Below are 15,498 nucleotides of genomic sequence, written 5' to 3'. Positions count from 1 at the left end.
CCCCTCATCCCTCTCTGCAGATGACTTCGTCAACCATTTTGAAAAGAAGGTCGACGACATCCGATCCTCGTTTGCTAAGTCAAACGACACCGCTGGTTCTGCTCACACTGCCCTACCCTGTGCTCTGACCTCTTTCTCCCCTCTCTCTCCAGATGAAATCTCGCGTTTTGTGACGGCCGGCCGCCCAACAACCTGCCAGCTTGACCCTATCCCCTCCTCTCTTCTCCAGACCATTTCCGGAGACCTTCTCCCTTACCTCACCTCGCTCATCAACTCATCCCTGACCGCTGGCTACGTCCCTTCCGTCTTCAAGAGAGCGAGAGTTGCACCCCTTCTGAAAAAACCTACACTCGATCCCTCCGATGTCAACAACTACAGACCAGTATCCCTTCTTTCTTTTCTCTCCAAAACTCTTGAACGTGCCGTCCTTGGCCAGCTCTCCCGCTATCTCTCTCTGAATGACCTTCTTGATCCAAATCAGTCAGGTTTCAAGACTAGTCATTCAACTGAGACTGCTCTTCTCTGTATCACGGAGGCGCTCCGCACTGCTAAAGCTAACTCTCTCTCCTCTGCTCTCATCCTTCTAGACCTATCGGCTGCCTTCGATACTGTGAACCATCAGATCCTCCTCTCCACCCTCTCCGAGTTGGGCATCTCCGGCGCGGCCCACGCTTGAATTGCGTCCTACCTGACAGGTCGCTCCTACCAGGTGGCGTGGCGAGAATCTGTCTCCTCACCACGCGCTCTCACCACTGGTGTCCCCCAGGGCTCTGTTCTAGGCCCTCTCCTATTCTCGCTATACACCAAGTCACTTGGCTCTGTCATAACCTCACATGGTCTCTCCTATCATTGCTATGCAGACGACACACAATTAATCTTCTCCTTTCCCCCTTCTGATGACCAGGTGGCGAATCGCATCTCTGCATGTCTGGCAGACATATCAGTGTGGATGACGGATCACCACCTCAAGCTGAACCTCGGCAAGACGGAGCTGCTCTTCCTCCCGGGGAAGGACTGCCCGTTCCATGATCTCGCCATCACGATTGACAACTCCATTGTGTCCTCCTCCCAGAGCGCTAAGAACCTTGGCGTGATCCTGGACAACACCCTGTCGTTCTCAACTAACATCAAGGCGGTGGCCCGTTCCTGTAGGTTCATGCTCTACAACATCCGCAGAGTACGACCCTGCCTCACACAGGAAGCGGCGCAGGTCCTAATCCAGGCACTTGTCATCTCCCGTCTGGATTACTGCAACTCGCTGTTGGCTGGGCTCCCTGCCTGTGCCATTAAACCCCTACAACTCATCCAGAACGCCGCAGCTCGTCTGGTGTTCAACCTTCCCAAGTTCTCTCACGTCACCCCGCTCCTCCGCTCTCTCCACTGGCTTCCAGTTGAAGCTCGCATCCGCTACAAGACCATGGTGCTTGCCTACGGAGCTGTGAGGGGAACGGCACCTCAGTACCTCCAGGCTCTGATCAGGCCCTACACCCAAACAAGGGCACTGCGTTCATCCACCTCTGGCCTGCTCGCCTCCCTACCACTGAGGAAGTACAGTTCCCGCTCAGCCCAGTCAAAACTGTTCGCTGCTCTGGCCCCCCAATGGTGGAACCAACTCCCTCACGACGCCAGGACAGCGGAGTCAATCACCCCCTTCCGGAGACACCTGAAACCCCACCTCTTTAAGGAATACCTAGGATAGGATAAGTAATCCTTCTCACCCCCCCTTTAAGATTTAGATGCACTATTGTAAAGAGACTGTTCCACTGGATGCCATAAGGTGAATGAACCAATTTGTAAGTCGCTCTGGATAAGAGCGTCTGCTAAATGACTTAAATGTAAATGTAAGTGCGCCACGGCAGTCCAGTACGCCCTGTTCCTCCTCCCCGCACTCGCCCTGAGGTGCGTGTCACCAGCCCGGTACCACCAGTTCCGGCAACACACACCAGGCCTACAGTGCGCCTCCAGGGTTCAGTATGCCCTGTTCCTGCTTCTCGCACTTGTCCTGAGGTCTGTGCCCCCAGCCCGATATCACCAGTGCCGGCACCACGCACCAGGCCTACAGTGCCCCCCAGCAGTCCAGAGCATCCGGCGACAGTACCAAGTCCAGAGCGTCTGGCGACAGTACCCACCCCAGAGAGCGTCCGGCGACAGCACCCAGTCCAGAGCGTCCGGCGACAGCACCCAGTTCAGAGCATCCGGCGACAGCACCCAGTCCAGAGCATCCAGCGACAGAACCCAGTCCGGAACCTCCAACGACGGGCCACAGTCCGGAACCTCCAACGACGGGCCACAGTCCGGAACCTCCAACGACGGGCCACAGTCCGGAACCTCCAACGACGGGCCACAGTCCGGAACCTCCAACGACGGGCCACAGTCCGGAACCTCCAACGACGGGCCACAGTCCGGAAACTCCAACGACGGGCCACAGTCCAGAACCTCTAACAACGGGCCATAGTCCGGGGCCTCCAACGACGGTCCCCAGCCCGGGGTCCCCAGCCCGGGGTCTCCAGCGACGCTCCCCAGTCCGGGGTGTCCAACGACAGTCCCCAGCCCGGGGTCTCCAGCGACGGTCCCAAGTCCGGGGTCTCCAGCAACAGTCCCCAGTCCAGAACATTCGGTGATGATCCACTCAGCGAGGGTCCCTAGCCCGGGGCCTACGGCGAGGATCTGCAGTCCAGAGCCTCGGTCGATGATCCATGGGTCAGTGCTACAAGGGCGGACTCAGAGTAAAGAAGGGGGGCGGCGTCCAGAACCAGAGCCGCCACAGAGGTTAGATACCCACCCAGACCCTCCCATATAGGTTTAGGTTTGCAGCCGGGAGTCCACACCTTGGGGGGGGGGGTGTACTGTCAAGCCCTGACCTTAGTTATCTTTGTTTTCTTTATTATTTTGTTTAGGTCAGGGTGTGACGAGGGTGATATATGTGTTTTTGGCCAGTCTAGGGTTTTTGTATGTTTATGGGGTTTCCCAGTCTAAGTGTTTTTATGGCTATGGTTGCGAGATTGGTTCTCAATCAGAGGCAGCTGTATATCGTTGTCTCTGATTGGGGACCATATTTAGGTAGCCATATTCATTGGGTATTTTGTGGGTTATTGTCTGTGATTAGTTGCATGTCAGCACTTGTTATATATAGCATCACGTTCGTGTTGTTGTTTTGTATAGTTTGTTTAAGTGTTCTTAATTTTCATGAAAGAAGAATGTATTCATATCACGCTGCACCTTGGTCTCCTCGTTATGATGAACGTGACAGTTAATCTACCCATCGTGTCCGAATCCAAAAATGCTTAACAGCTAAAGCACAACATGTGATTATGTTAGATCACCGCCAAGTTGAAAAAACACACAGCCATTTTTCCAGCCAAAGATAGGTGTCACAAAAAGCAGAAATATAGATAAAAAGAATCACTAACCTTTGATGATCTTCATCAGATGACACTCATAGGACATCATGTTACACCACACATGTATGTTTTGTTCGATAATGTGCATATTTATATCAACACATTTCAGTTTACATTGGAGCCTTACGTGCAGTAATGTTTTGATTCCAAAACATCCGGTGATTTTGCATAAATACTCATAATAAACATTGATAAAATATACTAGTGTTATTCACAGAATTAAAGATAGACATCTCCTTAATGCAACCGCTGTGTCAGATTTCAAAAAAACTTTACGGAAAAAGCATAATCTGAGAACGGCGCTCAGAACCCAAAACAGCCAGAGGAATATCCGCCATTTTGGAATTAGTTAGAAACAACGCCATAAATATTCACTTACCTTTGATGATCTTCAACAGAAGGCACTCCCAGGAATCCCAGTTCAACAATAAATGCCTGATTTGTTCCATAAAGTTCCATAATTTATGTCCAAATAGCCATTTGTTGTTAGCGTGTTCAGCCCAGTGATCCATCTTCATGAGGCGAGAGCATTTCATCCAGACAAAAACTCAAAATGTTCCGTTACAGTCCTTTAGAAACATGTCAAACGATGTATGGAATCAATCGTTAGGATGTTCTTAACATAAAACATCGATAATGTTCCAACCGGAGAATTAATTTGTCTTCAGAGAAGCTCTGGAACGAGAGGTAACTCTGTCGGGAGCGTGCGTCATGAGACCAAGGCTCTCTGCCAGACCACTGACTCAAAGAGGTCTCATGAGCCCCTCCTTTATAGTAGAATCCAAATTCAAGTTTCAAAAGATAGTTGACATCTAGTGGAAGCCCTAGGAAGTACAACCTCATCCATATCTCAATGTGTATTCGGTAGGCCAAGCTTTGAAAAACTACAAACCTCAGATGTCCCACTTCCTGGTTGGATTTTTCTCAGGTTTTCACCTGCCATTTGAGTTCTGTTATACTCACAGACATCATTCAAACAATATTAGAAACGTCAGAGTGTTTTCTATCCAATCCTAATAATAATATGCCTATATTAGCATCTGGAACAGAGTAGGAGGCAGTTCACTCTGGGCACGCTATTAATCTAAAAGTGACAATGCTCCATGTACGAAGATACAAGGAAGCGCACATGCACACTCACCCAGACCTGTCGTGGAAGGTGGCAGAGCCGTTAGCCTCTCTTTCTTTCAAGGCCTCCTCAGAGTCGTCCTCAGCTAGCTCCGCCCCCAGCGCCAGTTTCTGCCACTCCTTCTTCCGGTCGTGAGGAGCCCGGGGTACTTTCTCAGTCTCCAGAGTACTGTTGTTTCCCCTTACCTAGAGGAGAGACGATGGAGGATGAGAAGGAAGAGAGGACAGACACGGGAGAGAGAGAAATTAGAGTTTTAATCTGCACAGAACTATTAGACAGAAACACAGAACTTTCCTACACCCCTCATGCCTGCTCTGATCACAAGTAGGGGGAAGAACTATCTGTTAATTTGACAAAGAGAGCGAGAAAGAGGTGAGTTCAAAGACAGGAGGCAACAGAGAGAAAAGAGATTGAATAGAGAGAGAGTGCATACATTTCTGTGCCCATAACTAAAAACTAAACATCCATCATCTAGGCGGCGCGCACACACAAGCAAATATTATTTTGCCTCTTGGTTTTGCACAGCTGCTGTTGTCATAGCGAATCCTCTCATTTTCATTGGAGACTAAGCAATATGGCATATTTACATAAAAACTGAGTAGGATGCTCATTCTACACATACAGTCCATTCGGAAAGTATTCAGACCCCTTCCCTTGTTCCACATTTTGTTACGTTACAGCCTTGCACTAAAATGTATTATAATTTTAAAAATGATCACAATCCACACAGCATCCCATAATGACAAAGAAAAAAACGTTTTTTTAGAAATGTTTGCAAATGTATTAAAAATAAACAACAGACATGCATTATTAATATAAGCACTCAGACCATTTGCTATGAGACTTGAAATTGAGCTCAGGTGCATCCTGTTTCCATTGTTCATCCTTGAGATGCTTCTACAACTTGATTGGAGTCCACCTGTGGTAAATTCAATTGATTGGACATGATTTGGAAAGGCACAACCCTGTCTATATAAGGTCCCACAGTTGACAGTGCATGTCAGAGCAAAAACCAAGTCATGAGGTCGAAGGAATTGTCCGTAGAGCTCCAAGACAGGATTTTGTTGAGGCACAGATATGGGGAAGGGTACCAAAAAATGTCTGAAGCATTGAAGTTCCCCAAGAACAGTGGCCTCCATCATTCTTAAATGGAAGAAGTTTGGAACCACCAAGACTCTTCCTAGAGCTGGATGCCTGGCCAAACTGAGCAATCGGGGGAGAAAGGCCGTGGTCAGGGAGGTGACCAAGAACCCAATGGTCACTTTGACAGAGCTCCAGAGTTCCTCTGTGGAAATTTGGAGAACCTTCCAGAAGAACAACCATCTCTGCAGCCACCAAACAGTTCAGTTCTTCTATGGTAGAGTGGTCAGACGGAAGCCATTCCTCAGTAAAAGGAACATGGAGTTTAACAAAAGGCACCTAAAGGACTGTCAGATCATGAAAAACAAGATTTTCTGGTCTGATGAAACCAAGATTGAACTCTTTGGCCTGAATGCCAAGCATCACGTCTAGAGGAAACTTCGCATCATCCCTATAGTGAAGCATGGTGGTGGCAGCATCATGCTGTGGGGATTTCTTTCAGCAGCAGGGATTGGGGGACAAGTCAGGAACAAGGGAAAGATGAAAGGAGCAAAGTACATAGAGATCCTTGATGAAAATCTGCTCCAGAGTGCTCAGGACCTCAGACTTGGAAAAGGTTCACCTTTCAACAGAACAAAAACTCTAAAGCACACAGCCAAGACAATGCAGGAGTGGCTTCGGGAAACGTCTCTGAAGTCCAGCCAGAGCCCGGACTTGAACCCCATCGAACATCTCTGGAGAGACCTGAGAGCTTAGGGGATCTGCAGAGAAGGGATAAACTCCCCAAATACTGGTGTGCCAAGCTTGTAGCGTCATACCCAAGAAGACTTGAGGCAGTAATCGCTGCCAAAGGTTCTTCAACAAAGTACTGAGTAAAGGGTCTAAATACTTATATAAATATGATAATTCCGTTTTTTTAAATACATTTGCAAAAATGTATAAAAACCTGTTTTTGCTTTGTCATTATGGGGCATTGTGTTTAGATTGATGAGAAAAAAATATTACATCAATTTTAGAATAAGGCTGTAACGTAACAATATGTGGAAAATTCAAGGGGTCTGAATACTTTCTGAATGCACTGTATATTGTTGGAATCGGCTAAACTTTGAACATTGAGATATTAAATAAATGATAGAGAAGAAGCCTAGAATAGAAGGAGTGAAAGAGACTAGGTTTTAATGTCAGAAGTTAATGGTTCTCTGTAGGAAGACAGATAGCAGGCTGGAAGGGAGGAGAGCAACATGTTGAGATAGGGGAGACAGAAGGACATCTGTGGATTAGGTGAAGGAGGGGTTGAGGTCAGGAGGTGAGGTCAGATCCCTTAAGGGAGTAATCAGGGTTTAGTATCTGTTTACCCTCTTCCTGTAGAACCATAAGATGTAAGGATTGGAGAGAATGAGTGTCTTAAGTGGGACGTATATAACTGTGATGGTGAGAAATTTTGCTGTCTGAATTACAGCTGTACTGCACTACAGAAGTCGAAGGCAGAACTTAGAGCAGGTGAGACAGGAAAGCTGTAGGACTGACTGACTGAATAGAACAAGACTATGCTGACATTTACGTTACAGGGCTTGTTACATTTACAGTACCACACAAAACATGGTGTCTATTATACACCAAAGTAATAAAAAAAAGATAAGATCCAAATAAGTCAATAACATGTTACTGTACTTTAGTCATTTGTGCTTTTGTTTTGCCCAAATACACTACACATTCCCTAGTTCCCATATTTAGAGCACTGCGAACGTGACATTTGGTCTTTATAATGCATTATAACACTTCTAATTGTTGTCCTAGGGATTATGAGCTGCCAACACTTCACACACTGATACTGGAAGACACACCGTTTTGTAATGAGACCACATACCTGCCCTGGGAGGTCTAAGTACCTATAGACCTGATCATACATGCCGGGGTCCTGCAACTACAAGAACAGAACGTCAAGAGAAGCACCAGGGAGCATGAATTAACACCACACAGCGCAATAGAACGTAATACCGCTGGCTGCTGAGAGGGGCAAAAATAGGAAAGCAGCAGCAGGGCACTGGAACAGATGAGGAAGCAAAACTCTGTTAAACACAAAATGACATGACACAGCTGGACTCAATGGCAGCGCAGTCAGATACAGCAATAGAGCGCAAATCATACAATTTAACATAGTGCACGTGCCACTTACAAACCAAATGACAGAGTGGACTAGAGAGCACTCACAAACACACACACACGCACACACGCAGTGCCAAACAAACTCAAAGATAACAGAGCTGTTCAGCCATACAAAGACAATGAAGAGACAGTACAAAACAAGAATTCAAAATAAAATAGCCTATTTGAACACACAAAAAGCACAAAGCAAGCACCCCGTGCACATCAGTGCAGCATGACACAACGCACACTAACACAACATGACAAAGTTGCTTAGCAATTAGCACAACATGGTTAGCACCAGAAGGAAGCACAAGGCAAGCAGCAAAAGAACAAGAGAGTCATCATTCATAGAAACACTTGGCTAGCTTACCATCAACAACATCCTACACAAAGACAGTTGTTGTTTCTACTCTGTTGCTATGCAGCAGAAATCCCAACATTGTGGTCAAACACTTACTTTAGTTAAGCAACGTATCTGTCTCAAATCAATATGCTAATTAGGCACATTTGTTTTTAGAATTTGTATGCAACCTTGCTTAAACATCCTACACACAAGCATAATGAGACACTGATGATGCACTAAGGTATAACAAATGTTTGAAATAATAGTTGTTGTGAGACATTTGTTTGGACAAATGTACAGTGAAATATCTGGAGTCTTGAGACTTAGCAGGTGGGGGTCACGTCGCTGGACTGGATTGTAAATGTGACCTCTTGTACTGTAGCATTAATACACCTGCATTGCTCGCTGTTTGGGGTTTTAGGCTGGGTTTCTGTACAGCACTTTGAGATATCAGCTAATGTACGAAGGGCTATATAAATACATTTGATTTGATTTGATTAAAAACAAATGCACACACGAAAAATAGCTTGATCAATTGTTGATCAATCAACATTCCTGTTAGTAAGTACAGTTTAGCTCTAATGTAACTCATGCAGATAACTGATTTTGTTATACTGAACAAAAATATAAACGCAACAATTTCAAAGATTTTACTGAGATACAGTTCATATAAGGAAATCAGTCAATTGAAATACATTCATTAGGCCCTAATCTATGGATTTCACATGCCTGGGCAGGGGTGTAGCCATGTGTGGGCCTTGGAGGGCATAGGCCCACCCAATGGGGAGCCAGGCACTGCCAATCAGAATAATTCCCCCCCACAAAAAGTATCTATTACAGACAGAAATACTCCTCAGCACAAATACTGCCATATTCTCTCAAACAACGTTGGAGGTAAGCTTATGGTAGAGAAATGAACATTCAATTATCTGGCAACAGCTCTGGTGGATATTCTAGCTGGTCAGCATACCAATTACACACTCCCTCAAAACATGAGACATCTGTGGCATTGTGTTGTGTGACAAAAATGCACATTTGAAAGTGGTCTTCTATGGTCCCCAGCACAATTTCCCCTAGTGTAATGATCATGCTGTTTATTCAGCTTCTTGATATGCCACACCTGTCAGGTGGATGGATTATCTTGGAAAAGGAGAAATGCTCACTAAACAGGGATGGAAATGTGCACAACATTTGAGAGAAATAAGCTTTTTGCAAGTAAGGAACATTTCTGGGATTTTTATTTCAGCTTATGAAACATGGGACCAACACTTTACATGTAGCGTTTATAGTTTTGTTCCGTGTAGTTTGTTTCTGTGACACATGCTCATTTGTATGAGTGATCAGGTGGGCGTGTGACACAACGGTGGGTTGTGATTTGACGTGACATGGATTGGGCCGGTGTCAGCCTCGGTGTGTTTGACTAATTGCAGTTGACCCCGCCCCCACCCTGTCGTGCCCAGAATAGTCAGTAGTCACACAGCAGAGAGAAGGAAACATAATGAATCTTAAAAGTAATGCACATTGATTAGCCACGATTAATCAGAGGCCATTACGCTGATGGAGAGGGGCACACACTCGTACACACACCAGAAAAGATGAAGTGAGAACCCCCTGTTTATTGTTCTCTCAAGCCTTTCCTTAAGCAGTTATTGGTTATGAGTATGTGGGTCACTGGGGGTGTGTACTACAGGTGTCTTTACTAGGGATGCACGATATATCGGTGAACATATTGGAATCGGTCAATATTAGCTAAAAATGGCAACATCGGTTTCGGCCTGATGTCTAATTTAATGCCGATATTAAAATCCGATGTCAAAGCTACCATGCATACCTATATAACGTAGGTACATGAGGTAATGATGCAGCGTAAAATGTGCTACACGTGCAACACAGCATTCCTAATCTAGCCCACAATGTCTGCTGTGGGGATCGAGTCAACAAGTCGAGCAGTCATTTAAAAGAGTATGGTAATTTCAGAGAGACAACTCAAATCCATTACTGTAATTAAAGCCAAGATAATGGAATTCATTGCCCTTGACAATCAACTGTTCTCTGTCGTGGGTGATGTTGGCTTTCACCGACTGGTCGAGCACCGGTACACATTACCAAGTGCGCTATTTTTCCGATGTTGCCCTACTGGAGTTACACAGTAATAGCGTCACTGCTATTAGCTTCACGACATACATACTATGGAAAGCCGTTTGGGTCTTTGTGTGTAAAAAAAGCTAGCTTCATCCGGCTAGTGAGGCTCGACCGGACCGGGTTATGTGTTGTAAAGCTATTCACAATAAGGATTAGGATCAATTGTGGAATTTGGGGTTTGCCTTCAAAATAAAAGTATGTCATTGACAGTGATGCAAATTAATACAAATAGTATAATTTTATTTTGAAGGATAACCACAAAGATCACTATTGTGGCTAATCCTTATTGTGGCTAGCTTCACATAGATGGGTCCGACCACCATTAATCAAATAAGAAATGTCTTATAAATTAGGGTTATTTTAGATGATTACACCTAGCTATATAGTTAGCTACGTAGAATAAATAGTAAGTGAAAGTATAGCTTTTGATGTTTTACAGGTCATACTAGGTACATTGTACAAAATACCTACTTGTAAAGTACAGTGAGAAATATGTGATTAAGTCCAAGCTCAGACATCAGATCACAACAATCCTGGCAGTTAGTGGAAACCCAAAACCCAAAGAGAGGAGGGAGGGGGTCTGTGTTAGTGGGTACCACACAGTGGTCACGGGTGCGGGAAGAGGGTGACAGGTTTACTCAAAAGGTTACAATCACTGTGAAAAAAGCAGAATCCCACTAGTGTCCAGTCAGTGATCGTCTCAGATGCACCTTGTAGTTGGAGAAGTGATTAGCAAAGGGTTTCCAGGTAAGTAGCAGGGGTTTAAAGCAGAGTTAGTGGGGGTCCAGTGCACTGCTTTGAGGCAGGGCAAACCCAAAGGGAGGGGGGTTAGATAGGGGGGCAAGCAGGCCAACCCGAGGGTCTCAGGACGGGGTCTGAGGGGCGGGGCAGTCTTACCTCTGGGGGGGAAAGGAGGGGAGGGGGTTCAGAGGGGACTCTGATAAGGCCCTCCGGCCACACATGAAAAGGCAATTCCATCTGCACAGAGTCAGAGACAACAGAGACCGAGGAGAGGACGAAGGGAAAGAGAGAGGGAGGTAGGGAAGAGAGGGATACTAGCTAAGGCATTAGAGGTTTCAGGAATCTAGATATATTCATAAGAATACATAAGCAGATACATATATTTCCCTATGTCAAATATAACTATCCTACTAGCTCCAGAAACAACACACACAGCTATGTAGCCTATCTGTATGTGTTTGACAGACAGTGTATCAGGCAGTGATGTGTGAATTAGCTGTGGTCAAGGCTGCTTATTGACAGTCTGTCCTTCCATCTTACTGCAACTGCTGCTCTTTCAATCCCTGGCCAGCTCGGCACGGCAGAACAATGTAGGGTTGCTATGGCAACCCCCGGGAGGGGTAGGGGGGTTGGAGCATGGGGTGAGGAACCTAAACAGTAACATTGTGTTTGAGTACGGTAATGGACAGACGGATCTCTTCAAAGATGTTCTAGAGATGCTTGTACACTCTCACTCTCTGTTCTATATATCGCACACACACACACACACACACACACACACACACACACACACACACACACACACACACACACACACACACACACACACACACACACACACACACACACACACACACACACACACACACACACACACACACACACACACACACACACGCACACCTGCCTGAGAGGCATATTCAGCTGATCTAACTGCATTCAATTCAGACCTCAGCAAGCGAGCACAAGTCTTACAATGAGTCACGGACACGGTCACACACACTCAACCTGACGACAGGAAGCTCTCTCCTTAAGGAAGCTCTAATATGTTCATGCCAGAATCCTAGTCTTCACTTATCTCACTATCCTGTAGTTGTATGGCTGTATGTCATGATGTGTCTGAACCCAAAGTGTGTGTGTGTGTAAAGTCCAGTAATCCTCCCTCCCTGGGCTCAGTGGGCTGCCATCCTAGCACTTTGTACGTGGTCTGTACTGTAATGGCTGCCAGTGTATTGTGGTGCAGCGAAAATAGTGCTTCATAACTCCACTGGCCTTTTCTGAGACTGGTATCTGGCCTCAACTCCACCCCCCCATCCCAACTCAAATACTCTGTTTACAAATAAGGCCTATTAAATACTGTATCTATCTATATATTGTTCTGTGAGCCATTTTTTGTATACAATTTATGTATTTCCAGTCTTTCTCTAAATACATAGTGGTGTGACTGTTACTGTCCCCTGTTCTCTGACTGTGAGTCTTGTGACTGAACCCTTCATCACCACCACAAAAACCCAAACCTCAACTTTTATATCCCCAAACCTCTCTGGCATGGTTCCCTCATTGGTTGGTTGTGCTTGAAAATCTAACCATGTTGGGCTCCGATTGGATGGTTATGGTGAAGAGAGGGCTATGGCCCGCCACTCAAGCATGTAGACACAAGCTGGTGCTGAGCACAAGCTGGTGCTGAGTATTAATGCAAACATTAATTAGAGTAAAAAACTAGACAACAGAGAACCACTGTGTATCCTTCCCTCCCTAATAATACAGGCAATTCTGATCCGAGAACAGTTCCAATATTGGGCTCATAATGGCTGAGATTAAACCTGTAAGAGGGAGAGCTGATCTGACATTAGTTAGGGTCCAAAAGCTACTTAGTGACACAGCACCTCAGCTAAGGATCAATGTGCAAACAACACCACGCTTTATCCTACAATAAGAAGACAGGATGCTGGTGATGGCCCGGCCCACTGGCCCTTCCTTACCTTCTGTTTCCTCTTCTCTTTCCTTTTGTCCTCTGTGTCCTGCAGCATCTTCTCTCTCCACAGGTCAAAGAAGTAGGAAGGGTTTGTGTAGAACTTCAGCCCCTCCTTACCATCATCCCTGTAGTAGCAGTAGGAAACCAGAGTTAACCCTAGACACTGATTTGAGGTCAGTCTTGCTGATCCTAGATCTGCTACTCAGAGCGTTGCAAACCAAAGATGGCGGATGAGGGTCAAATTTGACCTCTCTCTTTTTATCTTTTCATTTGTCTTTTTATTTCACCCTATCTTCACCCTTAACCAGGAATAATCCAACTAGAAGGAGGAAAGTATCACTTTAAAAAAACACACACATATACCCTGCCACCCTCATGCACACATTTGTCCATCATATCATATCATATCAACATGGGAATTCGATGTGCCCAAGAAGCACAAATAGCCACATTGACTCTCTCTCCTTCTCTTACACATTCTAGTCGGTCACACCACCAAAAGGTGCTGAACTAATTGCCATATATTCTACCATAACATCATACTTGTTTCTCCATTAACCCCCTGAGCCACCTATAGAGTTTAGAGGGTTACATAACCCATAATGCACCTATTCTTCCTAGCTTCCATGGATTGTTTGGTGACGAAAGGGAATGATTGTGAGAGAGGGGTAACAAGAGGAAGAGGAAACATGAAAAGAAAGAACATCAAAAGGAGATGAGGACGTTTAATGATATGCAACAACATGGGGAAGAATGTCAGGAGTGTGACAGAGTGGTAGGGTGTGTGTGTTTGAGTGTGTAAGTATATTGTGTGTGTGTGTGTGTGTGTGTGTGTGTGTGTGTGTGTGTGTGTGTGTGTGTGTGTGTGTGTGTGTGTGTGTGTGTGTGTGTGTGTGTGTGTGTGTGTGTGTGTGTGTGTGTGTGTGTGTGTGTGTGTGTGTGTGTGTGTGTGTGTGGGAGGGAGGGAGGGAGGGAGGGAGGGAGAGAGAAATGCTGTTCCGACAGTACTATGCGTGTTTATATTGTGTGTGTGTTTGACAGGGCATCAGCAGCTGGATCTGAAGAATAACAGCCTGAGGTGAAGCAGACAGCCCCCTGGTGAGAAGTTCAGGAGCGAAAGAAAAATAAAATAAGAAAGAGGGGGCATGGAAGGAAAGAGAGGACAGAAACTCAAAAAGTGGTCCAGAAGTCCTTCAGAAGTTGTCAGAGTCAGAAGTACTGAGACACAGAGGGGTCAGAGAGCATGCTGAGTAGAGATGTCTGTCTGTATGCAGTCCCATAGCGACAGGTAGTCTAGTATTTAGAGCATTGAGCCAGTAACCAAAAGGTTGCTGGATCAAATCCTGAGCTGACAAGGTAAAAATATGTCATTCTGCCCCTGAACAAGGCAGTTAACCCACTGTTCCCCGGTAGGCTATCATTGTAAATACGAATTTGTTATTAACTGACTTGCCTATTTAAATAAAAAATAAAAATAGCGAAATCTACAGCTGCTTCTCAGCATAGACTAATTCAACAGCCGACATCTATCCCAGAGAAGACAGACACTGAGCCGTACAGCTATTAAACCCACACTATTAAACTGAGAACCCAGACAAATAAAATGCCCCGGACCATTTGCTGTGGTTTCATTATAGATTATTTATCTCCAGCTGGCTCTCTGAATTTAATTCAATTTAATGGGCTTTAATGGCATGGGAAACATATGTTTACACTTCAAAGCAAGTTAAATAGATAATTAACAAAAGTGAAATAAACAATACATAATTAACAGTAAACATTGCACTAACAAAAGTTCCAAAATAATAAAGACAGTTCAAATGTCATATTATGTCTATAATACAGTGTTGTAATGATTAATAAATAGTTAAAGTACAAAAGGGAAAATAAATAAACCTAAATAGAGATTGTATTTACAATAGTGTTTGTTCTTTACTGGTTGCAAATCTTGCTGCTGTGATTGCACACTGTGGTAGTTTATCAAAATTGGATTCTTTTTTTTTCCGAATTCTTTGTGGTTCCGTGTAATCTGAGGGAAATATGTATCTCTAATATGGTCATACATTTGGCAGGAGGAAGAGCAGCTCGGGGGCAGAACAATCTAACTTAACCTACTTTATGGAACTTTTTACAACAAACGTCTCTTTCTGATACAATATTGTAAATTTCTATGTGAAAATGCAAAGAAATAAGCAACCAAAGGACAATAAATCCACATCGGAGGCCTACTCCCCACCAAACAACGAGACAGACATGGCAGAAGGCACAGGTAACAATGTGACACTTCCAGAACTTAGTATTCTAAGGCTACTAGAATCATAAGGCTGCTATTGCTGAACTGGACACCAAAATCGAGAGCACTGCGCGAGGCTCGGATGAGGGGTAACCTGTTACATAAAGGACACCCCTTTCCGTGTCTAGGAGGATTTTGCGCCCAACGTGGCAAAACATCACGCCGGCTGCAGAGATGTCATGACCAAACTCTATCTTCGCCCAGCCTTGCTCTTCCCTGCAAGACTCAGAATTACCCCTCCTTCCG

At 45.1% G+C, this 15,498-nt stretch overlaps 1 pseudogene; it reads right to left on the bottom strand.

Moving 5' to 3' along the window:
* LOC123991034 overlaps window positions 1-15,498 on the bottom strand; it is a 191,540-nt pseudogene that overhangs the window by 8,761 nt on the left and 167,281 nt on the right.

The sequence above is a fragment of the Oncorhynchus gorbuscha genome, linkage group LG12 (genome assembly GCF_021184085.1).
Source record: "Oncorhynchus gorbuscha isolate QuinsamMale2020 ecotype Even-year linkage group LG12, OgorEven_v1.0, whole genome shotgun sequence".
Taxonomy (NCBI): domain Eukaryota; kingdom Metazoa; phylum Chordata; class Actinopteri; order Salmoniformes; family Salmonidae; genus Oncorhynchus; species Oncorhynchus gorbuscha.
The sequence above is the reverse complement of the archived record's forward strand: the minus strand, read 5'-3'. Positions and strand labels throughout refer to the sequence as shown.